The following is a 27,632-nucleotide window of genomic DNA, read 5'->3' as shown; positions in this document are numbered from 1 at the left end:
TATTTTCTTCAGAGAGCTTTTGAACCTTCTTTTCCATTTGGCTAATTCTGCTTTTTAAAGCATTCTTCTTCTCATTGTCTTTTTGGACCTCTTTTAATATTTGGGTTAGTCTATTTTTAAAAGTGTCATTTTCTTCAGTATTTTTTTGGGTCTCCTTTAGCAAGTTGTTGACTCACTTTTGATGATTTTCTTGTATCACTCTCATTTCTCTTCCCAATTTTTCCTCCACCTCTCTCACTTGCTTTTCAGAATCCTTTTTGAGTTCTTCCATGGCCTAAGACCATTGCATATTTATTTTGGAGGGTTTGGATGCAGAAGCCTTGACTTTTATGTCTTTCTCTCATGGTATGCATTGTTCTTCCTCATCCAAAATAATGGAAGAAAATACCTGTTCACCAAGAAAGTAACCTTCTATAGTCTTATTTTTTTTCCCTTGGGCATTTTCCCAGCTGGTTACTTGACTTTTGAGTCCTTTGTCCTCTTCTCTTGGCCTGCACTCTAGTCTGGGAGCAACCACAAGCTTTTCTGACCAGGATTTGCAAGTAGGATTCCCTTTCCACAAGTGCCTCTAGCTCCACCATGCCAGTGCTTCTCCTCATCCCATGGCCGCCACTCAGGGCTGAGCTTCAGATCAGCTGCTCAATTCCCCCAGGGTCTTTAGGCTGAGGGCTCCAAAAATGGATGCTGCAGCCTCCTGGCACTGGGGCTAGAGCAGGACCCTGCTCCCTTCTCACCCAGGTGAAAGAGCTTTCTTACTGACCTTTGAAACTATCTTTGGCATTTTGGGGTTGAGGAATCTGGGAACTGTAGCTGCTGCCAGGGATTCCACCCCCTGAGGCCTATTCTAGTCCTGTCCCTGCCACGTTACCCATCCAAGGCTGAGCTGCAGTCTGTGGGTTGTGGTCTGCTCCTCACCTGGTGTGATAGACCTTTCCTGTTGGCCTTCAAGGCTGCTTTGGGCTGGAAATCTCTTTCACTCTGTCATTTTGTGGCTTCTGCTGCTCTAGAATTTATTTAGAGTCATTTTTACAGGTATTTTGTGGGCTATGGGGGAAAACCTCTACAGGTCCATCCTTCTACTCCACCATCTTGGCTCTGCCCCCCACTTCCTTCTTAGTGAACTCAGAGGCCCCTCCACTCTGGCCCTAAACATTCATTCTGACTGGGCTCAGACTTGGGGCGCCTGACCGGACTCAGACTTGGGGCACATAACCTCTGAGAGTGGGTGGGCTCAATTTTCTCATACCCTTTGCCTCATTAAGCCCCATCCCAGTGTCCTAGGGATAATTACTTAAAGCTTAGGTTTTGGCTCATGTCTAGATCTTCCCAAAGTGGGTGGGAGTGAGGAAGTAGAAATTTACTCAGTGCCCAATGTTAATCAGGCAAAAGACAGGTATTTATTTCCTATACGTAAAAGAAATACTAATGAACACAAAAGACTCATGATGTGTATTGATAAGACAACCTAAAACAAGATTCAGCAACTCAATTTATAATTGCTCATATTCTCTTGGGAAGATGATACTTAAAATCCCACATCAAAATAGAAATAGTTTACATGATTGCTGAGTAGGCATTCTTTATTTCACCTCCACTCCACCATTGTTCAAAAAATTTTCAGTACATGTCTCCTGGTTAAAAGGTCAGGGCTTGGGCTAATCCTCTTGATGATGATTGTCTTCTCCAAAAGTAATATCTGGGGAACTCCTCCTTCTGCCACAAGTCAGCTTTTACCTGATGGGATACAAGACCCTGGGACCTCTCAATGTCACCCGATCACCTCCAAGCCTGAGCACTTGATAATGATGTTCAGCCACCCACATAACATAGACAAGTCAGCCAGGGATCTAGGCACAAGCTTACCTGTTCAAGTCTATTCTCCATTGGGAATAGCAGAAAGAGAAGGGAAGCAATAGCATAGCTCATCCCCATCACTGCTTGCCACATAGAAGAATCAAAGCCAAAAGAGAGTCAACCATAGGCATCTTACTTTTTAATGATGCAGCAGCATCCTCATTCTTTCCACTGTCAAGGAACAAGGCAGGGTCAAGGGACCACTCAGGGCTTTCTACATCAAACCAAAATTCAAGTCCTTCTATCTGAGACACCACATGGTTAGAAGTGACCAGGAAGTTCATCATATTCCAAAGACCCCAAGTACAAAGTCTCTAGGTCTCTGAAGCCTTTATAAGTTTCTAGGAGAGCTCCAAATCTACCTTCCCTGAGATGGTTCCTCACTCTGCTACCACTCTTTGAGGCTCTGAGGGTTTCAGAGAGTTCATCAATGCTTGCATATGCTATTAGACTTGAAACAATAATTCTACTCTCAAATTCAATAACTTCAGTTCAACAAGCATTTATTAAATGACTACTATATACAAGGCCCAAGAGATACAAACACACGATGAAAAAAATCTCTACCCTTAACCAGCTTATTTTTAAGCTTTTTTTTTTTTAACCAGACCTATGATTTCATTGGGATTGGAATCTGCCCACAAAACTCTTTCCCTATCAATGTAAATCAGCACCTTCTCTGCAAGTTAGAGTCTTAGGGAGTTATGTGGAGGGCACTGAGAGATTAAACAATTTGTGCCAGGCAAAACTTCCATTAGGGTCTGGTACTTAGATGTATAAAGGGCAGAACTTGAACCAAAGGTCTTCCATTGTTGCCAAGTATCTGATTCTGAGGGCCAGTCTCTACGCCCTAAGACACACTGTCTTTTACAAGCTCCTCCCAAGGTTCTCCAAAAGTATCTGAATACCAAAGAGAGATTTCCACAAGGTGTGAGTCAGAAGAAACTGAGGGGGAAAGGAAAGATGAGGGAAGGATCCAACTCAGGGAGTTTTGGCAGTAGTTTGAGGTGTCACACTGGATCTATTGTCACCTAATTGGGGTACAAAAATCAATAAGGCTGAGGAACATTTTAGGAGTTTGTCAATTTAAAAAACAAACTTTGTCTATTCTTAGTTTTCCACATGTAGATTACTCTTTTCGTGAATTCTCTGCAATCAGTTTTTAATCCCAAACTGGATCCTACTAAATACCTCAACACCATTAAAAAACCCATTCCCTCCCATTCCCCACCCCCAAGGTGGTGTTGTCTCTAGGAAATGCAAACTCACTTTAACAAGAGCCATAGCAAGAAGGTAAATCTGTGCCCTTTCTTCCACTTCCTTCCCCATTCCCAACCAAAAAAAGATATAATAGGATAATATACATGCCAAAGTAAGATAGCAATGACTCTTGGATTATTTATACCAATGTATCACGCAAAACTAACAGACCTGTTTGCCATACTCAGGATTAGCCTCAACACATCTTAGATTCCTGACTTCTTGCCCACCAGACCTAACTCCCACCTTCTTCCTCACTGACCGTTTTGAGTCTCCTCTAGAAGCCAGACTGTATATCCTCTGGCACCTACTAGCTTGTGATGAGAGGGTAAAGAGGACATTTTGTCCAAGCCCACTTAGCTCTCTCTCAAGACCCACCCGTAGGTCTCATCCTGAGCATGCAACCATGGCCCCCCACACAAAGTGTGTGATGAATTTTGAAAATATCTCTCCCCACAACCCCTCCCTGGCAGACACAGGCTCCGGCCTCTTGAAATTCTGCACACTAATAAAATTGTAACTAATTTACATCCAAGATGAGGAGTGAGTGGCAGTGGTTGCTATGGAGACCATCTCGGGAGCCCAGGCTCCTCCACAGACAAGAGCGGCCAAGAGATCAAGAGATTCTGGGCTCAGGCTGAGGCAGATCCAAATGCCAGCCAGTCCTACTGGCCTCCCTCAACAGGGCTCCCAGGATGACTGCTCACCCCTCACAGTCACTCTTACAGGGTCCAGCAGACCTCTGGGGTTGAGGCAGACAGGACAATAGGCTAAGACAGACATAGTCTGTTTGAATGCAGGACTGGCCTTCAGGGACTAGACAAGACTCTAAAAGATGTTAGCTAGAATCTGTCCCTGCAGTGCTTCATCTGAGGTAACTTAACTGTTCTTCTCTTCCTTTCTCCCCTTATCCTGCCAGTCCAACTCTTTCTCATGCACATAAAGAACTAGACTCCCACAGAAAATGATGGAGGACTGACCCTGTTAATAATACTATATTACTTTGGGGACTTTTCTAGGTAAGAGAGGACAGTAGTGGTCTGAGTTCATTGAAACTCTGCCTAGAAATTCTGGCATCCTGGGGGTTTCACTGGACTGTTTCATTAAAACCCATCTGTGTTTTGCGGAAACTGTCTAGCCCTGACTAGGCATCCAAGCCTTTGGGATGGGAAGAACTTAGTCCAGGTGCATGAAGGCCAGATTCTAAATGGTAGACACCATTAGGAAGAGCTCCCAGGTCCCCTCTCTGTATGTGACCTCTGGCCTAGACCGGCATTGCAAAGACCTGGATTCACATCCTGCTCTATCACTTAGTGACTAAGTCACCTTGGACAAATTGTGCCACCATTCTGGGCCTCTGTTTCCTCATCTTTAAAAGGATATAAAAATAGTTGCACTACTCTACAGAGTTGTTAGAAAATATTGTGTGTAATAATTTATAAACCCTGAAATGCTTTAGAAAAGCTGAAGGAGGGATAGGAAGAGCAGGACAGAGAAAATTTTCTTTGTAAAATCAAGTGAATCCAAGAACTATTTGATGAAAGTCTACTAAGACATTAGCCCTGTGTTCAGGCATAAAAAAAATTTACCAAATCCAAACCCACCTTCATGGAGCTTTCTGTCTTATTGGGAAGAGGCATACTTGACACATGTGAGACAGCTAGAGAATTGCCATTAGCAGAACATTTGGTAACTTCCTGAACTGCCTACATGTTAATTTCATATATCAAAAGGTAGAGGAACCAAAAAAAATGAGAAACTCTATTTTGGATCTGATTCTCACTAACAGAAAAGAATGAGTTGCTGAAGTAGAAATCATGGGAATCTTGCCAGGAAGGGAGTGGGGGGTGGGCAAGGAATAACCACTACCTCCTAAAGTTTGCGATAAAGGACAGGAAAGGCAGAAAAGTCTAACACATACACTCTTGATTTGGGAAGGGGAGATTTCATAGTTCAGAGAAAAGTTAGGTAATATTTCATAGACTAAAATACTACTGGGAAAATCATCCCAGGAGGAATGGAAAATTCTTAAAAAGGAGATTCCAAAAGGTCCCCAAAGGAAAAAAAATGTGAATAATGAAGAAAAAAAAGAATTCTCTGTAGAGACATGTGACTACACAAAGAACTCATGGAATAACTGAGATTGTAAAGAGACACAGAAAATCGAAGTCAGGCCACGCAAAAGAGGATGAATTTGAGAGTCTGGAATGGACCTAGAAGAATAGCATCAGGAGAGGTGAAGTGTAGAAGGAACTGAGACTGGGAAGTTAGGACAACAAAAAGGACTTGTTTCACTTTATTTAGTTGTATTGGGGAAAAGAAGATCAAAGTAGAGGACAGAAGGATGATGGTGGAGAAAAGAGTGGAATAACTCCATTTTTATTTGTCTTTTGTTTTCTTTCCCCAGAAGAATGAATCTTGAACTCTGAAGAGCAAAACCAAAATAGTTAACAGTGAGTTGCTTCCCAGGCTAAGGAAGGTGATATTAAGAAAGCACCTGAAGTTGCCCTCAATGACTTCAAATCACCTGATGAGCTATAGCTCTGTGTACTGAAAGACCTGGTAAATGGCATCTGCTGATCTGCAGGTCTTTGCCAGATAGTCTCTAACAATCTCTTTAATGATTTGATCTAGAATGTTCCCCACGGATCGAAGTCATGCTCATTGACCTATAATTTGAAGATTCTATTCTCTTCCCTTTTCTAAAAATCAAAACTGTCTTTGCTCTTCTCTGGGACTAAGGTACCTCTCTAATTCTCCCCAGTCTTTCAGATATCATTAACATCTTCCCCCCCCCAAAAAAAGTCATGCAAACAAAATCCAGCATGGTTTCTTCAAGAACAAAGCTAATTTTATTTCCTCTTTCAATGAGGTTACCAACCCCTAGATGATGGGAATACTATAGATACATTTAGTTTACCTGGATGTAAACAAAGCATTGGATAATCTCATACTATTGTTTTAGAAAAGTTGAAGGCATGTGGACCAGACAACAGTATAATTAGATGGGATTCAGTACCAGTTGAATGGCCAGATTCAAAGGTTAGTCATTAATGGTTCAATGTTAACTTGGTCAGAGCCATCCAGTGAAGTGTCCCCACAGATCTGTACTGATCTTGACCCTATGCTGCTTAACATTTTTATCAGTAATTTGGACAAAAACATGAAGAGCTTGCTCATCAGATTTGCAGATAACACAAATCTGGGAGGAATAGCTAACATACTAGATGACAGTCAAGATTTTAAAATGTTTTTGACTTGCAATGGGTTGAATCTAATAAGATTCAATATGGACAAATATAAGGTCTTTCACTTGGGTTCAAAAAAAATCAGCTTCCCATATACAAGATGGGGAAGATCTGGTTAGACAGTGGTTCATCTGAAAATAGACTGGCACTGGGGACGGGGAGGGTTTGTGGACTCCATGCTCAATATGAGTCAGAAATGTGATGTAGCATCTAAAAAGGCTAATGTGATCTTAGCTTACATTAAGAGAGGCATAATTTCCGGGGATGAGGTGGTGATAGTTTTGCTGTACTCTGCTCTGATCAGATTGTATCTACAGTAATGTATTCAGTTCTGGTCACTCCCATTTAAGAGGGTCATTGTTAAGTGTCCAAAAGAGGGCAAGCTGAATGGCCAAGGGCATTGAATCTATGCCATGCGAGGCTAGGTTGAAGGATGGCTAGCCTGGAAAAGAGGCAACATAAGGGGAGATAGGATAGCTGTATACAGATAGCTGAAAGATGTAAGTAGGGGGAAAAGGGCTAAGGCTGCAAAGAGAAAAGTTAGGCTTGATATCAGGTAAATTTCCTAATTATTAGAGCTGCCCAAAAGCAGAACATGGCTGCCTGGAGAGGCGTTTCCCTCCTTGGAGGTCTATAAGCACTCATCATGAATGACCTCTTGTTGGGTATGTTCTATTGGGGAACACTGAAGGTATGTATTAGACAAAATGGTCACTGAGTTCCCTTCAAATTCTGCAAGCCAATCTGTAATCAATGATTAGGTATTTAGGCTAAGGCCCTATTCAGAGAAAGAAAAGAATAAAGTAACCTATAATAGTCAGGAAAGGCGAAGAAAGATCCTCTTCATGGAAACTCTCTTCTCACCTAGATCTCTTATAAAGACACCTTGCTTGATCTCTCCATCTCCAACCTATTCCCTCATCAGTCCACTCCCCATATAGCTGCCTAAGTAATCTTCTTAATACATCTCTATATATTACTCCTCTAGCCAAAAATCTTGAGTGATCCTTCATTGTCTAATGAAAAAAAAGCACCAACTCCCAAAATTGACGTTCAAGGTCTTCCTCAAACTGCTTCCACCTTGTCCCATGGTAATTCTTGCTACTGCTTTTTATGATGTAGCCAAACCAGAGTACCATGCCCTCTCTCATCTCTCTGGGGCAGCTAGCTAACTCAGTGGATAGAGCACCAGGCCTGGAGTCAGGAAGACCTGAGTTCAAATATGAGCTCAGATACTTACTAGCTGTGTGACCCTATGCAAGTCACTTTACCCTGTTTACCTCAGTAGCTCATCTATAAAATGAACTCGAAAATGAAAAGGCAAACCACTCTAGTATCTTTGCCAAGGTTAAAAAAAAAACCTAAATGGGGTTACACAGAATGGCTGAAAAAAACTGAAATCTCTCATTTCTGTCCTGTTCAAGCTTTGTACCAGGTATGGAATGAGGTCCGCTACTCTTCCACTTGTTGAAGTCCCTCTCTTTCTTCAAAGATGAAACCTCTTCCATGAAACTTTCCATCATACCTCCCACCTTCTTAACCATCTCCCAAGTGAAAGTGAATTTGACCTCTTTTTCCAGTGTCAGGAATGGACTTGTACTGATCCAACTACTTTAATGAAATTTTGCCATGTCAATCGTTTAGTCAACAATTTCCCCTGAGACTCAGTTTCCTCCTTATCTGTAAATGAGGGAGTTGGACTAGATGGTATCTATTATCCCATTTGACACCTAATATGCTGTAGCTTATTCTTTTGCCTGGTCCTCCAACGGCACAGATTTGTGTGATGACACATATCCTTTTCTTCGTAATTATTCTGTTCCAACCCACTAAGCCAACCAGCTTCATAGCCAGAGCCACAATCTTTGCTGGATTCAGGGTCCTGCTTTGTAAGCCTAGGAGGGCGTGTATCCATCTACTAGTTGGACCTTGGGAAACCTCTGATCATCTGTCACCCCCTCTTCCCCACAGACAGAAATTCTTTCTGTGCTTCAAAAACTATTTATTGCTCCTTCAGACCCTCCTTGGCCTTCTCAGCTCTGGCTTGTTAGGAAAGTCACACAAGGAAAAACTGACTCAGACCTTCCAAGATAAGCAGCCTACATCTTTAACCCTAATTCACCCTAAACATGATCAACAGACAACCAAGGCCTGGAACAGTAACTATGGGGAAATAAGCCCCACACATTTTGGTCATAAAAGAACTCTCAGTGCTGAAGGTCAGTCCCTCATCGGGAATGTTGTACCTAACTGTGGGATTGGGGTTGAGGTTAGAGTTAGGACCTGGTAGTAAAGGCACAGAAATCTCTGCTGTTCTCCCAAATGCCACTGAATTAGAACCTGAGAGGTGGCAGGGATGAATCTTAGAAATCATCTAGTCTAATCTCCTTATATCACAGATGAGGAAATGGAGAGCAGAAGTAAGTGCCCAAGGTCACACAAATAGGTGAGTGCAGAGCTGAAATTAGAATGCAGCTGGGTCTCCTGAGCTCCTTCATTTATACCAAGCTCCCTGCTATAAAGGACAGTCATTTGGTCCTGAAGGGGACACGAGCCAGGTGATGGATGGTAAAAGGGAAGCCCATTTATTGACTAGCTTGACCACAGCACTCACAACATCTTATCACAACTTAAAAATCTACATGAGTAAATTGTGGCCACTGGGGCAACTAGGTGGCATGGTAAATAGAGCACCAAGCCTGGAGTCAAAAAGATTCATCCTCCTGAGTTCAAATATAGCCCCAGATATTGGCTGTGTGACCCTGGGCAAGTTATTTAACCCTGTTGGCCTCAGTTTTCTCATCTGCAGAAGGAGCTGGAGAAGGAAATGGCAGACCATCCCAATGTCTTTGCCAAGAAAATCCCAAAGGGAGTCACAAAGAAGTGGACACAACTGAAACAACTGAAACACAATAACAAATTGTGGCCCTGTAAAAGTATTACCAACTTCTGGCCATTCAATAGTGTTTTAAACCTCTTTAGCTAAGCAGCTAGGAGGTCCAGTGGATAGAGCCCTGGACCTAGAGTCAGGTTTGATTGATTGAGTTTCAAATCCAGCCTCGGACAATTTCTAGCTATATTACCCCGAGCAAATCATTTTACTGCTGCCTGCCTCAGTTTCCTCATCTGTAAAATGGGGATAAAAATAGTGCCTACTCCCCCAAGTTGTTGGGAGGGATAAAACAGATAATATTTATAAAGCACTTAGTACAGTGCCTAGTACATACTTACTAAATGACTGTTCCCTTCTTTCCCCCTTTTAAACTTCCTCCAGTACATTCATATGTGTTATCACAGCTTATCATTTGACCACAGCAAGTCCCTAGGGCCTCAGTCTCTTCATCTGTAAAATAGGGATAATCATATCTGCATTATTTTTATCATTGGGAAAGCACTTTGGAAACCTTGAAGTGTATATCAATGTGATTAATTATTCTTATTATCTAATTTGACACTTGTACTAATACTGATAAGTAAGGCCCCATTTGATAAGTGAAGATACCGACGCACAGAAAGGGGAGCAGCTTGCCCAAAGTCACTGAGCTAGGCAGTAACATTGCTGAGGCTAGAATCCAGGGCTCCTGACCCCACCAGCTTTTTCTATTACAACGTGCTGTGTCTCAGTCATGTGAGGAAATTCTGAAAAGGCTAGGAATAAATACAGTAAAGCAGGACAGGAGATTCAACTTGGAAGGACTCCAGCAGACAGAATGGGGGAGGGGGTGTGTGTGTCATCAATCTGAGGGTCTGGAGCCTTGGATTATGATCCCCTTTGCTGGGCAGTTGGCTTTTCTCTCAACCTCCACTTACCTTTTTTTTTTTTTTTTTATGAGAGCAGGGTGGGCTTGTCTTTCATTTCTCTAAAGATATTATCCAGTTGAGAGTCTCAATCCTGCCCCTTGGGCAAAAAGAAAGCACCAGTTTATTTCATGGGCATTTTTACCTACAAAAGGGAAAGTTTGTTTTATTGGTTTCATAATGGTGTCTGAAGCCCCCCCTCAGAAGTTCCTTAAGGATAGCTGTAGTTTTATTTTTGTCATTTTATCCCCAGCATCCAGCACAAGGAAGTGCAGTAGGTCCCTAATAAATGGAGGAGACACAAAGTTTTCAAAAGATGGTGTCCCTGTCCTCACAGAGCTTATAGCCTAGAAGCGGGATGAAGCATAAGCACAGTTAATGATGATACGTAACATCACAACTTAACTTCATTAGAAAGATTAAAGTTCAAGTGTTCCCGAGTTCCAAGAGGGAAGATCACTCCTGATGGGGGAATTCGGTGAAGGTATCACAAAGGAGGTGGTAATTGAGGTGAACTCTATAGGATGGGTAGGAATATATAGTATGGCTACATATACCTGGTAGCTTAACAGTGAGCCCAAAATATCCTGCTGTGCAAAAGGAAGAAACACATCCCCTTAAAATGTAAAATGGAGGTGTTGGATTAGATGATCTTGAAGGTTCTCTCAAGCTCAAACATTACATGCCTCTCTGAGGCAGCTTAGCACAGTGGAGAGAACATGGTGCTTGCTAGTACTCAGAAAGACATGAGTTCAAATCCAGCCTCTGATTCACACTAGCTATGCGACCTTGGCATGTCACTTAACCCCGTTTACCCCACTTTGCTCATCTGTAAAATGATCTGTGAAGGAAATGACAAACCACTCCAGTATCTTTGCCAAATGGGGTCATAGAGAGTCAGGCACGATTGAAAAAGACTGCACAACAAAAATTGTAAGTCAATACACTCAGAATGCCACCAGAAAAAATGTCAGGCTCAATCTTCAGTTTTTGCTTCAATAAAATGTCTCCATGTTGTTGTGTCATCCTTACCTGATGAACACTGCATTTGATTGTCTTAGAGTTCCAGCACCACATTTGTGATCCATTCCATTCATCTGGTGGTTTCTCAATGGAATCAGGATTTCCAACTAAAGCACTTACTCTTAAGGGTATTTCACCTTGAGGTTGGCTGGGATATAAGCAGGGCCTTGCTGAGGACAAGCCCTTCCAAGTGAGAAAGAGCTTTGAAGCCTAGAACTGAGGCCCTGCGTGTGGAAAGATGATATCTGCTGTGGATGAAACAGTAGGCTCCCTTTTCCCCAGCTGCCTGGGAAATTTCTCTAACTTTAGCTTTCAGGTCCCTGAAACATATAATTATTCTCCTTCTTTTGACCCAACCCAGCTCAGTTCCAGTTTTCTGACTGTGAGTGGTCCCACCACATACTAAGAATCTTCCATCTTTAACCTCCAGGGTTATGTCTATACCACATGAATTGAGCTGGGGAAAAGTCTTCTCATTTACTTATTTTTGAGGTCCTGTTCTCAAGGCCCAATTCTCTGATGGATAGTGAATCCTAGATAATTTGTGCAGAAGAACAGACACTAGGTGAGGGCAGGGGAGGAGGAAAATAAGATATTTTGAGACAGTGTGTCACTTCTGCTATACCTGAAACCCTTGCCCCATGCCATTTACAGCAATACCTCACTTGGCCTGAATTCTACTTCCCAGCACATACTTGAGAAAAGACCAAAAAAGGACTCTGAGTATCCAAAATGTCACAAAATCCACACACCAAAGTTTAAAGTCTTTACCCAGAATAGTGTCCCTTGGGTCCTTACTCTTATTGGATATAATTCTAACAGGTTTTATTTGTTGATTTCCAGCCCACAATCAGAAGACACAAATCAGAAGAGGAGAGTTAATGTTGTTACAGAAAAGAACAGTAGAAGTAATGAGAAGTAACTCCTGATCACAAAGGTTGAGACAAAACTACAAAACTATAAAAAACTATAAAAAAGCAGGCATAAGAACTCAACAAAGGTTGAGAAAGAAAAACTATAAAAAGCAGGCACAAGAACTCAAGAATCTCAACAGCCTAGGATTACTTAGCACAAGATAAAATAGTTTTGTATGTTTCAGTAGCCTTCTGAAGGATATCTGTGAATGGGATTTAGGATTGAATAGCTCTAGTGATTTCCCTCTGTTTAGCATCCCAGCTGCTAATTCCCCAGGCATGCAGAGCAGTATAAATGCAGATATTGGCTTGTGAAGAGCCATAAAGAAATTATCCTACTCTGGAAGTTATGGTTGTATATGCCAAAGCCAAGGGAGGTAGAGGGAAGGTTGGGGGAGATCTGATTTATGTCATGGAGAGACACTATCATGAAAAGGTTGAAAGGACACATGAAAATAACTTTCAAGTGTTTGGAAGGCCAACTTGAAGAAAAGAAGTTCTACTTGTTGCCTGGTCCTAGGGGTAGAATTTCAGAAGACCTGGATATGAATCCTGGCTTCGCCACTAATTTTGTAAGTCAGTCAATTTGCCTCTCTGATATATTTCATCATCTGTAAAAAGAGAGGGTCAAACTAGGTAATCTTTAATAATTACAGCTGGCATTTATAAAGTACTTTTTGATTTGTAAAATGTTTTGTGTACATTATTTCATGTAGTCTTTAAAGTCCCTCCTTCCTCTATAAGGCAGCATAGCACAGTGAAAAGAGGCCTGGATTGAAGTCAGAGGAACTGGTTCAAGCTATAGCTCTATTACTTATTTTCCATGCGTCTTGCACATACAACCTCCCTATGCCTCAGTTTCCTCCTCTGCAAAATAAGGGGGTTAAATGAGTCAACTTTGCTTTGATATAAGAAGACATTTTTCTAACAATCAGCTGTCTGAAAATGGAGTGGATTACTTTGTGAGAGACTGGCTGCCAGATTTTTAGAGGTTTTCAAGAGGAGCCAGGATGAGCACTTGTCACTGAAGTCACAGAAGGAATCTTTGTTCAGGTACAAGCTGGAAGAGCTGACCTCTGAGCTCCCTCCATGTTCTAAGATTCTGTAGGAATTATGCTTAGGTCCATATTCTACCCTGCATTCTTTTCTAGTATCAGGAGAGAAAACCCACTCCCTAGTGTTGCTTTCCTTTCTCAGACCTTCCTAACAACTTTCTCATGCATATATTCTGTTCTAATTATTGGTGAACATGCACTCTTTCTCCCTGACTCATCTGTAAACTCCATTCCTATTTCTGCTGAAGCTACCACTATCCTTCCAATCACTCAGGTTCACAATATTGGAGTCATCTGTGACTCTTCACTATTACTCATACCCACTAGCCAATCAGTTGTCAAGTCTTATCATTTCTCTCTCCATAACATCTCCTACATCCATCCCAACTCCATTCAAACCCTCTCAGGCTATCTCAAACCCTCCTCAAATAGCCTTCCAAATTGTTCTCTCTGTTTCCAGGCTCTACTCTCTCCAATCCATCATCTATATAGAAACCACACTTATGTATTCTTAAAGCACAAGTCTGACCATGTGACTTCCCAACTCAGAAAGTTTCAGTGGTTCCCTGTTGCCTTAGGATAAAATACAAACTTCTGTTTGATACTTAGGGTTCCTTCACAATCCAATTCTAACTTTTATTTCCAAACTGATGCCACATAGTTTTCCTCACCCACTCTATAGTCTAGCTGTTCTACCAACTGCAGCCTCGAATAGTCAAAGGACTACACTTGAGGACCTAGAGCACCACATGTGACCTCAAGGCTGAAGGCTCCCCACCCCTGTATCTAGCCAAATGGGCCAATCTGCAGTTCTTCATTTAACATTGCTATCCCACTTGCTTGCCTTTGCGTTGACTGTTACCATGCTTGGGAGGCTCTTCCTTCTCCTTTCCATGCCTCAGAATCCCTGGCTCCCTTCAAGGCTTAGAGTAAGTACTGCCTCTTATACAAGGTCTCTCTTGAGCTCCCCAGGCCTTATATATGGTGTTGCCCTCCAGTAGAATAGAAGCTCTTTGAAGATAGAAACTACATTCATTTTTGTCTTTGCATCCCACATAATAGACACTTAGAAATGTGAAATGGATGAATTAAAAGTACTATGCCCCAATCATCACTGCATCCTACCAGCACTGATCGTAGTGCCGTGCATAAATCAGATGCAATTAAATATTTGTTGAATTTTTATTGACAGATGTTTTATCCACAGCACTGAGGGCCACTTCAAAATTTTATTTGTTTCATGGGTTTGCAAAGACTGCAACACATTAAAAAACAAAAAACCATGAAGAAGAACCAGAATAAAAAAGATAACATCAAAGAAATACAGGATTGATGAGGACAAGGGATAACCAATAGATGGTCCATTTGCCTCACTGTTAGATAATAGCGAAGATAGATATTCCCAAGAGATAAGACAGGCAATTTTCAAAGGAAGAAATCCAGACTACCAACAGGGAAAAAAAATGGCATCAAATCACAAACTGAAGCAATGTGGTTTCTTGGGAGGTCATAAAATGGACAGGGAGTAAGTTGTACTGGAAAGAGTATTGAACCTAGAGTCAGGAAACCTGAGTGATTGGCCTGATTCTGCCACTTAATTACTGTGTGTCCTTGCAAATCATTTCATCTCTCTGATCTCAGTTTCCCCATCTGTAACCTCTGAAGGGAGCCAAAGACAATTCTAAGAATGACTAGTTTCAAACAATTTTTCAGATTAATTTTGAACTTGTGATGATCAAATGTGAAGTAGGAAGCATTATTATATTTTCAATTGAAATGTCTATTATATGTTTTATAACATTGACACACCCTCAATCACTTTCACATTCATCTTATAATCCTTGTCATAATTCCTAAGCTTTTTAGATACTTATGTTTTAATTTTGTAAAGTAACATGATGGGAGGAATATAATTTGAATTACTTTCAAATTTTTGTAACTTTGAAATAGACACCTAATTTGGTTTTATTATGGAGCTAAGCAATACCTCCCATCCATCAGACTGGCAAAGATGACAAAAAAAAAGAAAATTACAAATGTTGGAGAAGTGGTAGGGAAACAGGCACATCAACGGACTTACTGTTGGCAGAGCTGTGATTGGGTCCATCCATTCTGAGAAGCAGCTTGGAGCTATGTCCCCAAAGTCATTCAACTGTGCATACCATTTGGCCCAGTCATATCTCTTCTGCACCTAAAGCCAGAGGTATGCTGGTAAAAATTTAACAACCAACTCTCCAAGGTGAAAAGAAATTGTACACACTGAATACTTTAAGTTTAATTTGCTTTATTAACATTGTCTCTATAACTTTCTTAAATATAAATAATTACCAAAACAATAAATCAAGCCAAAGGGTAGGGTAGCAAAAGAAGAAAAGAAAATGAAAAAGCAAAGAGGGCCATTGAGGTATTTTTTAATGCAAAGACAGGAACAGGAGGAAGATGAGAAAGAAGCATAGACAAACAGGACATCTTTGAATACTATAAGTCAAACATATGCTTTTTTTTAAAAAAAATAAGCTTATATAATAGGGATTTGCAGTTTCATGTATAATCCTCTTTTAACTGTTTTTATCTTGCAGATGCAAATGCCCATTTTATTGGATGTTTAACTTCAGAGTAAAAATTAAAAGATTTTTTGAAAGAAAGCAGGGAAGATTCCGAGCAGGTTGAGTGGACTTTCTGTGGTGAAACTAGAGGAGAACAGAGACAAATGTTGGGCAGCTAAGTGGCACAGTACTAAGAGAGCAGGATCTAGGATCAGGAGTTCCTGAGTTCAAATCTGGTCTCAGACACTTAGCAGCTGGGTAACCCTGGGCAAGTCACTTAACCATGTTTGTCTCGTTTTCCTCATCTCCAAAATGAGCTGGAGAAGGAAATGACAAACCACTTCAGTATCTCTTCCAAGAAAATTTCAAATGGGGCGAAGAAGAGCCAGACACAACTAAAAGTGAACAAAGACAAGTGTTACCTGATGAGCGGACATGGATAGCTTGAGATCTGTATCCTTTGAGGGAGTACTTTCATTGATATGATCACATATTCATTGGAGTATTGGAGTGGTATCCCCTGAGAAACTGCATTATATTTACTAATTATGCATTTTATTTTTACTTTTGCAAGGGAACGGAAGGGAATATCCACATGGATAAGCTTACAGATCCATTTGAAATGGATTTGTAAAAATTAGTGATGTACATCTGGAATTCGCAGACTTTTAGAGATGAAAGGCACCCTTTGGAGATCCCTTGGTCTGAACTCCTTCAGATTTTACAAATGGGAAAATAGAGAGCCTGAGAGATGAAGCGATTTGCAGGAGGTCACATGATTTTTAAGCAGCAAAGCCAGTACTCTTGCTCAGGTTTCTTGACTTCGGTTCCAGTGTTCCTTTCAGTAAAACTTGCTGCCTCTCCAACTCATGACCTTTCAAGAATCAGTATAGGCTGAAAAGGGGTTCAAGAAAAGCTTGTATCAATTTGTAGATAATGAATTCCAAATACATTACATTGACATTAAGAAGGGCAACTCTTTACCTTCCTACAAGCTGTCCCTGGGTGCCACCATTGGAGATATGTGGGACTAAGGGAATACAATGATCGTGCAGCTTTTGAAGTTCATGTTTACAAGTCAACAGAAGCTGTGACACTGGCTGAGAGGAAATGAGCACACCTCAAGCAATAGTACAGATGTCACAATAAGAGAATCCTGAGGGAACATCATGCAAGGGGGAGTACATGTAAGGAAATGGTTTTCTACTACAGGAGCCAATGGAAGTTGGGGTGCCAAGCTGTGGGCTACATTTGACCGTCAATGTACCTCTAGTTCCAGGGGCTTCCTGAGGGACCTAAGCAGCATTATAAGTGGAAATGATTTACTCAAGGAATCCTGACCACATTACCACTAAATCAATTTTCCATTAGTGACCTCAGATGAATGTCCACCTGTGCATGCTTGAAAATGGGGACAAATTCCCTAAAGTATGACATTCTAGTGCCATGGGCTTGTGGAGGGTCCTAGAGGCTCAGAGTATCAAACCTGAGAGAGATCATGGGTCCACACCTGTCATTTAAATGGATGGTGATGGTTCACATTTAAATAGCACTTTACAATTTACAAAAGCACTTTCATCATAATAACCCTGTGAGGTAGGTGGTGTGAGTATTTCTTACTTCACCAATGAGGAAACTGAAGTTTAAAGAAATTAAATGAATTGCCCAAAATGCCACAGCTGGAAAACAGCACAGCTGGGGCTGGAATCCAGGTTATCTGACTCCAAGACCCATTGTTCTCCACAACATCATCCACCAACAATAACTACTGGGTGCCAAGGCATTAAGCATACAAAGACCAAAAGGAAACAGTTTCTGCCTTGAAAGAACTTACAATGATGCGGGACATCAGCATATAAAGACAAAACAGTAAAAACAAGGCAATACCTGCCCTCCCCCTCTTCTTCCCCTCTAGGCAACCTTAGGAATCAGGAAAACCCTCAGGGAGGACATGGTGTTTAAGCAATGCCTAGATGAAGAAACTGAAGACTCCTAGAGGTGTCGGGAAGGAGGAAATGAATGCCAACAATGGAGAGGGGATGGATCCAAAGATGGGGGAGGGATATTTATGAACAAGGAATGGCGAGGCCAATTTGGTGTCAACATATAAATAAGGAAAAGGAATAACTTGTCCTGGCTACCACTTGAGGGTTTAAAACTTTTGTAGCTAGTAGTTTGAGAACATGGTACTGTCCCCCATTCTTACCCATTGATTCCTTGAACTCCTCCATTATTGTCCATATCACTCATTTGACATTTAAGTCAAATATTTTTAAACCTTAAAATTCTACATAAAGGTGAATCATTATTACAACTTTTTTAAAAAATCTCTTGTGGGCTCATTGAGGACAAAAACTGCCTTGTTTTTATACCCATATCTCCCAATAACATTTTGAGGCCATTTAAAAAAGGTTACTAGAAGGATCTATAAAGACATTAAGCCATATGCATGTGGGTGATTATATGTATGTAGAGAAGATATAGAATTTAACTTAAGTTTTCCTTAGAGATCCATCAGTTTGGGATACCTCTGGTTACTATCTCAATCCCAGTCTATTTCTTCTCTTTTTGGTTCACTTGGGAGTAGATAGATAGATAGATAGATAGATAGATAGATAGATAGATAGATAGACACATAGATACATAGATAAATGTACACATATGTATGTATTATATGCATGTGCAACATATGTAGGTATACACATATATACACATACAGGTATATGTGAACTTTTTATAGTTATTCTTTTCATTCTATTTCTAGTTCAAGTTGGGCTATTCCTGCCCTTGCTCTTCCCCCTAATCTTTATTCTCAAAAGTGGCAGAGTTTATCTGATTTCCTTGTTCTTTCTCCCATTCAACATAAGACGCACTCCTACACAGTTACCCTGGCTGAGCATAAGCTCTACTCTGGTCCCCAATTTCTCCTGAATGGACTGCTCTCTTTCCTTAACTGTACCCTGTCTCCTACATGGAATACACCTTGATTTTTATACAAAGGCAGAGCAATTCATTTGGCCACATCTGGCATCCAAATATATTTCTTACCTACCAACTACCCATTATCTCTGAATGCTGAAATCTACTAATAAATTTGTACTTTCTTCTACTACTTTCTTCCTCTGATGCCTCATTTTGGCAGGGAGATGACCTTGGATTTTTAAAGGCTAAGTCAAGAGAACACAAGCTCTGTCAGGTCCTTTATGCTTTAGCACATAATTAGGTTTTTGTAAATGTATCATAAGATGTTGAAGAATATGCATATTCTTTAATATTTCCATTAAAAATAATCAAAGATCTTTCTATTTTTCCCAACATTTTGTTCATCTTTATATTTTTCTTCTTATTTCTCTTTCTATAGATTTACCTACCTCTAAAAGAAGACTGTTAAATTCACCTGCAAAGATTGTTTTAATATTAATGTCTTTCTACAGTTTGGTTGGCTTTCCCTCTAAGAGCTTCAACACTATGTTCTTCAGCGCATATATATATTAATGATGATTAGCATATCCTACCAAGATTGAAAGTCTTTGAATTGTCTTCACATATAACTTTCAATAAATTTCAATTCAAAATTCAATAATTTTTTAAAAAAGTCTTTGCATTTAGGACTGGCATTGGATTCTGTGTCAATCATAATAATAGATGACATTTATGTAGCTCTTAAAGGTTTGGAAAGCACTAAAAACATCTTGTTTGAGTTCAAGATAATCCTGTGAGAGATATAATGTAAGTATTATCTTATGAGTAAGAAAACTGAGACTCAGAGAAATTACACATCAAGTAAGTGCTGGAGATTTCATTTGAACCCAGGTCTCCCCTGACTGTAGGTCTAGTACTCCTACCACTACATCACACTCCAGGACCAGCCTTGTTAAATGGGGCTCATCACCAGAAGGGTGACCACCAGGTAATAAATTTTAGCAACTCAAGAAGGCTTACAAAGGTGTGGAAGGGTGATGATCTATGCTAGCCAATGAAGTACCTAAAATGATAAAATCAGAGTGAGGACATACACGGATAAAATTATTGATCCTTGGAATATTGGTAGAATAAAGATGCATAAAAACAATCATTAGCATAGCTACACACACACACAAACTACATCATAACCATACTACAGAGGCACCCCTCCCCCATTGCAGTGGAGTGTCCCTACAGGTGGGAGGGTGAAATTGACAACCGGGGGTATTTTGGAAGCATTTTGAATCCAATACCAAAGCTCTAAACAAACTTAATATCTTTGGACCTCAGTTTCATCTTCTATAAAAATGAGCTGGTGACAGTATTACTTCCCTATAATTTGGACATAGTATTTGTTTAGTTCCTGACCAAAGAATGCTAAATGCTAAAGATGGCAGCCATATGGGGCTGGATTCTTGGGAAAGGAGAAAATGTTCTCCTCTTGATGGTAGGAAAGAGCTTCTTATTAAGATCTCTCTGAGGAAGGTCTCATGGCTTATTGGAAAGAATCCAGACCAGGAATCAGAGGATCTGGGTCCTAGTCCTGGCCCTTCTCCTGACTAGCCCTGTGACAGTGACCTTGGTCATCTTTATACCTAACTGGGTTTCAATGTTCACAAATGTAGAATGAGGGTCACTAGATTAAATAAATTTTAGACTTTTTCTAATCAGTTCAAACATTCCATAATGTTAGAGTAATCATGACTACTTTAGAAATACTGGGATCCTAGACTCAATTTCATCTCCAGACCTTTAATAGATTCTGAAACTCTGATTTGACAAAGGTCCTTAGAAGTCTTTGAGTCCAACTGCCCATGCCATGTAGTAGTTTCCACTATACCAGACCTGACAAGTGGTCATCTTGTTTCTCTAGCTTGAATATTCACCATACCTGGGAACTCACTACTTCACAAAGCTGCTAATTCTCTGTTAGCAAGAGAATAATGGTATGCCTGCTTGAATTTTAAAGGAAACCAAAGTACATCCGCTACCCATCTGCCTCCATTTAGAAACCCATCAACTGTTTCACAGGTCCCTCCTTTAATGTGCTTAAGCCCTCCTAAAGATGATAGATGTCACTTAAGGTATTCACAATATTTCTAACTTGAGTGTCATCAGCAGATATCACCGTTACAGGCACGGCCATACTACCAGATCTTTAGTGAAAAAAAATGGAAAGACTGCCCTCCAAATGATTGTGACGTTCCTCCTTGACAAACCCCAGTCCTTCCTAATGACACCTTGCCTGCCTACCATTACTCCTTTCTCTACCCCCAAAGGAAGTTAGGTACCTTTAGTCAGCATCATAACCATACTTGGATGATGCACCTATATAAGAAATCCTGAGTCTTCCCCGTTACCTTCAGTTACTCATATCTGACTATATCCCCTAATATTTATGGGACTTTGTTAATAAAAGATTCCTATATGTGACCCTGAGCAAGGAGTCAATTAGAGAATCAGTAAATTAGACCATCTACTCTGTCATAGCATATGAGGGGTCCCGGGGAGGTCACTTGTCTCCAAAAAGATCTCTTTCACCATTTGGTCATGGTGCTTGAAATTATGTCATTAACAAATCTATTGTCTTCTCCACCCTCATTTTTTAAAATGTAGAAACAGGGGAAGGATTGAACAGATTGGGAGATATGAATGTTCTAGATTATTATGCCATAAGAAATGAGAAACAGGAGAAATTCAGGGAAACATGGGAACTCCCATAATGTGGTGCAGAATGAAAGAAGCAGGATGAAGAGAATGAGATACACCATGACTAGCATATCAGTCAACAAGCATTTATTTTTTGGTCAATTACATGTAAACAAAAATTTTTAACATTCATTTAAAAAAAATTTTTGAGTTCCAGATTCACTCCCTCTTTCCCTGACCTCATCATTCCGTGAGAAGGCAAGCAATTTGATTTAGGTAATACATGTGCAGTCATGCAAAATATTCCATATTAGTCAAAAACAAACATTTTTAAAGAATTTACTACAGGCCAGGCACTGCTCTGTGGATACAAAGAAAGAGAGACAGGGGAAATAGTTTTTGTCCTCAGGATGCTCCCAGTCTATTATAGGTAATAAAAACATTAAGAAGCATTTGAAATTTGATAAATCTAATGAACAATCCAGAACCGGTAAGGAAACCCACTTTCCCCCTTTCAGTAATGGGGTGGGAACAGCAGGGGCAGAATGTGGCCTACACAGTCAGGCATGGTGGTTATAGTCCATTGACTTTGTTTGAATGCTTTCTTCTTTTGTTATATGGAAGGGTTTGATAGGAGGTCATATTCAGGGGAAGTAACTGTGGTGTGAAAAACAGAAGGCAACAAATAAATCTTTTTTTAAGATGCAAAAGTACCTGTGAGGAATAATATTAATGACTCTTAGTTACCTCACTAATAACTTATTGTGGATTAGTTTATCATGTGTTTTGTTCCAGGTTATGATGAATAGGGAGCAGGGAAAGTTAAGAGGAAAGAAATAGAAAGAACAGATGATGGCAGTTTTGCCAAAAATGAAATATAAAATTGTTTTGGGACAGTCTCCTCGTAATGCCACTGTAGCTGTTACACCCACAGACTCGAAAATAAACAGGACACAAATAATTGCCCTATGACCTTTTATAGCCAAGTCCCTTCACTTGCAGGATGCTCTGTACACATTTATTCAAATGAGTTTAAATCACTACCTCTTACTCCTTTTCTGGCATAGGATGTGTGAGCTAAGTGTGTGGGTGTGGGGAGGAACCTTAAAAACCATCAAATTCAAACTCCTCATTTGAAAATGAGGAAACACATGTAGAGAAGGGAAGAAACTCATGTGGGGTCATAGAATTAGTGAACAGCAGAGATAGTGGTGGAACCCTACTCTTCTGACTGCAGGCCCAGTCCTTTCCCTACCAAACCACAAGGGCTGGCCCAGAGTCACAAAGCAAATAAGTAACAGAACTGGGATTTGAATTCCAGTCCTCCAATTCCAATGTGAGGGCTATTCCCCCCACTGCACCCTCGTTGCTCCTCTTCTGGTTAGATTCATGGTATTGTAGGCATAGAGACAAGTTAGGGAGTTTGCTTGTGGAAGATACTTCTCTGGGAGTTATTGAGTAAGAAAGGCAGCTAACTTACTTTGAAACCTTGGGCAGGTTTCTCCCGGCCTTTCTCTCTAGGCCTCAATTTCCTACTTTGTAAGAGGAAGGAAATGGACTAGAAAATCTGGAGGATTGCTCCCAGCTCTAACTCTCTCTCCATTCAACAATCTGGAATATCTTAAGTAAATATGCATGGAATAAGGTGTTGGACTAAGATCCGCCTAGATTTAAAACTGCATGAATTTTTAAGGTCTCCTCCTCCTGCCCTAGTAGTCACTGATCTCTATACTTTTTAAAAATAAATTTGTATTGATATCTTTTGTTTTTATATCTATATTTCCCAATGTATCCCTCCCTCTTGTCTTCCCAGAGCTACCCCTCAAAATAAAGAAAATAAAGATTTTTTTTTTAAGTGTGGCAAAACTACCAACACATATAAAAAGTCTGGCATCATATAAGGTGTTCCACACCTATAGTCACCCACCCCCACTTTTACAAGAAAGACTGGGAGCTGCCTTTTAATGTCTTGTCTTTAAGGTCAATTGATCCATGGATAATACAGTAGATAGAGCGTAGGAACTGGAATCAGGAAAGTGTGAGTTTGAATCCTGCCTCAGACACTTACCATCTAAGTGATCCTGGGGAAGTCATTTAACCTCTCTGTGCCTCAGTTTCCTCCTTTGTAAAATAGGTAATAAAGAGGTAATAATAGCACGTACTTCACAGTTATGATGAGTCAAGTGAGTTTTAAGATACATAAATGCTTGACAAACCTTAAAGCACTATATAAAAACTGGCTATTTTTTAAAATGGAGAAATCACTGTATTTGGAATCAGAGAATCTAGGCTCAAGTCCTCTCCAAGTTTGACTTTGCTTCATTCCTCATTAAGATCATAGAAATCATCACACTGTGTTCTCTTTCTTCTTCCTGACTCCATGTCTCAAAGTCATTGCTATTAGTTCTCCACTTTCTCTTTCTTTACTCCAGTCTCTGATGAGGTTGGAGCCCTTCTCCTAGTGAAGGCAAACCCTCTACCAACGATCACTTGTCAGATTTGATGGTTTTTTCTCAGTTCTTATCCTGGAACCCCCCTCTCCCACCTCTCATAGCAGATCCCCTCTGAAATCACACCTTCACTCTTTTTAACCTCTGATTTCTCCCCATCTTCTAGTTCCTTCCCTGCTGCCCTCATACATGCCCAGGTCTCCCCAATTTTTAAAAAAAAACAACCTTTCATTTGAATCTAGCGCCTTCTGAAGCTGTCATCCTTTCACCTCCTTCCTTTCATTGTAAACTTCTAGAAAAAAACTCTGTATTTGTTGTGGCCACTTTCTTTTCTCTCACTCTCAGTCCCTGCCTATCTGGCTTCTGACCTTATCTCTTAACTGAAACCACTTTCTCCAAAGTTATCCATGATCTTTTAATTGTCAGATCTAATGGCCTTTTCTCATTTCTCATCCTCTTGGCCCATTACTGAATTTGATCATTCTCTCCTTCTGGACATCCTTTCTGCTCTGAGTTTTATTACCCTGCTTTCTCTCAGTTCTCTTCCTACCTGTCTGACTTCTTCAATCTCCTTTGCAGGATTATTGTCCATATGGTGTCCAACACCTGATTGTGAGAACACCCCAAAGTTTTGTCGCAGTTCTCCCTTGGTTATCTCACCAGATCCCAGGGGTTCATAAAGATGAAGGAGGATGACTCCCAGATCTGTATATCCGACGCCACTCTCTCCTTTGTACCCATCCTGCATCATGATCTAGCTATGAGATATTTCCCTAGCTATGAGTATCTCAGATTCAACATGAATAAAATAGAACTCATTGTCTTTCCCCCCAAACCCTTCTTCCAATCTTCCCTATTTCTGTCCAGGGTCCCACCATCCTTTCTGTCACCCAGATTATCCTCAATTCCTCATTCTTGCTCACCCCTACCCATATATAATCCATTGCCAAGTTTTATTGATTCCACCTCCACAGCATGTCTCACATCCATACCTTTGTCTCCACTCACACGACCACCTCCCTAGTTTGAGCACTCATCACTTCTTGTCTGTATTTTTGCAGTAGCTTCCTAATTGATCTCATTGTCTCGTCTCTCTCCTCTCCAATCCATCCTCCACACAACCACCACATTGATTTTCCTAAAGCACAGATCTGACCACTCCCCTGTTCAATAAACTCTAGTGGCTCCCTATTGCTTCTAGGATCAGATACAAATTCCTCTGTTGGGCATTTACAGCTTGTTACAACGTGGCTCCAGCCTACCTTCCCAGGCTTTTCACATACTCTCCATGGCAGCCAAACTGACCTATTTGCTATTTTACGCAGCAATCGATCTCCTTCCTTTGTCCCTTTGCCTTGGCTGTGCCCTGTCCCTGGAAGTGAATCTTCTCATCTTTGTCTCTCTGAGAATTCCTACCTCTTTTCAAAGCTCAGATTGAGTATGACCTCATACCATAAAGGCCAAGCCAAGAGCCCCCCAACTTCCTTTGCATTTCCCTTACATGAAGTTTATATTGATTTCTATGTATATTCCCCCCAGAAGAATTTAAGGTCTTTGACAACAGGAACTGTTTCATCTTTATTCTCGTATTGGCAGCATCTGGCACAGTGCCTGGCACACAGTAGGCACCTAATTAATGCTTGTTTATTACTTAGCTGATTAGTTGTTTGACGTAGGCAAATCATTTACTCTCTCTGTGCCTCTGTGTCCTCATCTGTAAATGGAGGTAATAAGAACTCTTGCCTTCTTCCCAATAACCTTTGTAGATCTCAAGGCAATGTAGAAAGGTACATGGCTATTAGGAGAAGATAATCCCTTCCTACCACCCCAGTCATACCTCCTCTCCAGCCTTCTAATTCATGTCTCAGAGGAAATCTTCACAAACAATTCTTTGAATGCCTGCTGTCCATTAGCTGGCCCAAGGACCAGCACTCTAATCATCATGTTAATGAGCAGAAGTGCACTTATCCAGACTGGATGAAGCTTTACAAGACTTTCATGCTTAATGGCTAAAGCCTGCCAGGGGGGAAGAAGGATGGGTAGACTTTGCAGACTTGCAGATCAGAGAGGATAACTAAACTAATACACAACAAAGAAAGGGAAAGCATAGGGTTTTTTTCCCCCAGAGGTAAGCAGACCACTCTAGGGTCACCCATGTAAAAAGTGGAGTGTAAAATAATGACTCAGTTGAAAAGTAAATGTTGTTGGTCTGTTCTTTGTTCTAGGCTTTGACTGGGCTACCCAGATGGGGGAGGGAGGAGCAGGAAAGATGGTTGGGGGGATAGTTGAAGAGGAGGAGGAAATGAAAGCTTCAGGCCACGGGGAGGTCCAGCTGAAATTCATAGCACTTACTGCCTATAGCTCTCATTTCACAATAAATCATGCCTTGTGACATCTCTTGTATGTTCTCGTGTTATTATTTAACTCATGGATCACCATTTAACATTTCACTTATTTTTGCTCTGTCTCCCATGAGAGACTGTAAACTCCTAGAGGGAAAGAAACATATCCTGTAACTCTAATTCCCACACATGCCTAGCAAGTACTGTGCATACAGTAGGCACTTTACAAATTCTGCTAATTCATTCCCATCATCAGAAAGCAGATATCAAGTACCTGTCTAGTGAGATGCTGTAAGAATAGAGTTATTCAGATATAGCCCTGCCTTCCTGGGCCTCTGCCTCCACTTTTCCTATACCTCCTCCCTACACAGACTTTAATTTGGTTGACTCATCCCTGAGTGTTGACTCACCCCAGGTGTGACCAACTGAGAAATGCCTTGTCAGCTCTGTCTCAGAAGAAGGAAGGTAGATCTGTGTAGCCTGTATTGGCTGACTCTAAAGTTACATCCAATGATTATCCAAGCACCTGGAGATTCAAGAACTCCCACCTTCCAGCTATTTGGAGGTGTTACAGAGACTTAGGGCTGAGGACTGGAATGTATCTGATGACATCTTCTCTTAGTGACTTGGCTGAATGCATAGATGATATCCTTATATTTGAAGATGGTCTTAAGCTTAGAAGGATACCTCATAGGATGGTAGTAAAGTCCAAAAATATCTCAAGAGACTAGGGGGGGAGGGGGAAGAGTTAACTCTAACAAGGTTAAATTTAATTGGGATAAATGTAAAGTCCTGAACTAAGGTTCAAAAAATCAACTACACAAATAGAAGGTTGAGAAGGCCTAGCTTAATAACAGACTATGGAAAGCATCCTAGGAGTTCCAGTGGACTGTAACATGTCAGCCAAAAAAAAAAAGATAGTATAACCTTAGACTTCAATTTAAAGAAATACGGTTTCTAGGGCAAAGAAAATGATAATTCTGTGTGGATTGAACACATCTGGAATGTTGTATTCCATTCTGGGCACCTCACTTTTAAGAGGGATATTGCTAAGTTGAACCATATCTAAGGGAGGACAACGAGAAGTGTAATCATGTCATATAGGGGATGTACTGTCTTGTCAACAGGAGACAGGGTGAGGTGAAGGGGAGGAGAATGGAGAACATGGTGACTGACCATCTGAAGTCTTCCACATGGAGAAGCTCCTTGTGTTTCTAGACAACAGAACCAAAGCTGGTGGGTATAAGAAAACAGATCTGGGGCATATTATAAAAGAAGGACTTCCTGATTAGTAGAATGATTGAAATTTGACATGGGTTCTTCTGAGTGGCCCATCAATCAATGCACTCAAACTCCATCAAGGATGATGTAGAAGGAATTCCTGTATAGAGAAGTACAAAGTGACCACCAAGGCTACTTTCAACTTCAGGCAGTTATTTTGTTGATTTCTAAGGTCTCGTACCCAGATCTAAACTCTGTGATCTCATCTCAAAAATAACAACAGTTATCAGACATTGTTTCAATATGTA

The 27,632-nt window shown here is 40.7% G+C and overlaps 1 long non-coding RNA gene across 7 annotated transcripts in view; it reads right to left on the bottom strand.

Annotated features, from left to right (window-relative positions):
• Positions 1 to 27,632, bottom strand: part of LOC140519546 (uncharacterized) — a 207,727-nt gene that overhangs the window by 157,224 nt on the left and 22,871 nt on the right. For 2 of the 7 annotated variants that reach the window (XR_011972229.1, XR_011972231.1), the window contains exons 1-3: positions 16,683 to 17,171; positions 16,121 to 16,592; positions 15,233 to 15,343 (exon numbers count right to left, since the gene is read on the bottom strand). This is a non-coding gene — a long non-coding RNA (uncharacterized lncRNA). The other 5 variants (XR_011972228.1, XR_011972226.1, XR_011972230.1 and 2 more) reach the window with 4 other exon arrangements.

The sequence above is a fragment of the Notamacropus eugenii genome, chromosome 1 (assembly GCF_028372415.1).
Source record: "Notamacropus eugenii isolate mMacEug1 chromosome 1, mMacEug1.pri_v2, whole genome shotgun sequence".
NCBI lineage: Eukaryota > Metazoa > Chordata > Mammalia > Diprotodontia > Macropodidae > Notamacropus > Notamacropus eugenii.
The sequence above is the reverse complement of the archived record's forward strand: the minus strand, read 5'-3'. Positions and strand labels throughout refer to the sequence as shown.